We start from the raw sequence: 1,162 nt of genomic DNA, 5'->3' as shown, positions 1-1,162 counted from the left end.
GTGAGATTGTTAACCATTGTCATAGGGCAACATGTGTAGTAACTGTTAAATGAGAAACTATTTTGTTCTGTAAGCCTTCATCTTAAGTGAGAATAGTAGCACAACTGGAAGAGCGTAGTCAGTGTCACTGAACTGTGCCTGTAGAAACTTTTGAAATGGTGCGTCTTTGGCTATGTGTATTTTCACCAAAAAAAAGGTTCAGAAGTTAGAGGGTTGATGTGTTGTGGGGTTATTAACCAATGTCATAAAACAATATGTGTACTACTATTTCATGAGAAGCAATTTGTTCTGTAAGCCTTCACCTGAAGTACAATAAAAAAAAAAAAATGTGTTAACCTTTTGTACCATCCAGGGACATGTTATCAGGAGAGATCAGTCCTTGGAGAAGGACATCATAATTGGTAAAGTAGAGGGTCAGGGAGAAAGAGGAAGATCCTCAATGAGATGGACTGACACAGTGGCTACAACAATGGGCTCAAGCATAACAAAGATTATGAGGATGGTGCAGGATTGGGCAGTTTCTTTCTGTTATACACAGGGTTGCTATGAGTTAGAACTGACTCATCAGCACCTAATAACAACAACAAAAAAGACTTCTAAGAGACATATAGGAAGAAAAAACTTGTTGCCCTCTAGTCAATCTTGACTCAATAGCGACCCTGTATGACTGAGTAGAATGCCCCATAGGGTTTCCAAGGGGAGGCTTGTGGATTCAAACTGCTGACCTTTTGGTTAGCAGTGGGGCTCTTAACCATTGCACCACCAAGGCTCCATACACACATAGAGCAGGTCTAAAATAGGAGCCCTGGTGGTTCAGTGGTTAAAGCACTTGACTGCTAACAGAAAGGTCAAGGATTCAAACCCACCAGCCTCTCTGCAAGAGAAAGATAACGGCAGTTGGCTTCTGTAAAGGTTCATAGCCTTGGAAATCCTATGGGACAGTCCTACTATATCCTATAGGGCTGCTATGAGTCAAAATTGACTCAATGGCAGTGGGTTAAACCAACCTACTGTCTGGAGAAAAGCTTGACAGCCTTGCTTAGATAAGTTAAAAGACAGCTAACCTTCGTTCCCTGCGAGTAAGACAAGGGTTTTTGTTGTTGTATGCCACAGAGATTTCTGCAGTTGTTTGTTAGGCGGCATTATAGAAGTGGAGCCCTGG

This window comes from Trichechus manatus, unplaced genomic scaffold (assembly GCF_000243295.1).
Source record: "Trichechus manatus latirostris isolate Lorelei unplaced genomic scaffold, TriManLat1.0 scaffold00012, whole genome shotgun sequence".
In the NCBI taxonomy this organism is placed as follows: Eukaryota; Metazoa; Chordata; class Mammalia; order Sirenia; family Trichechidae; genus Trichechus; species Trichechus manatus.
Note: the sequence above shows the minus strand (reverse complement) of the source record.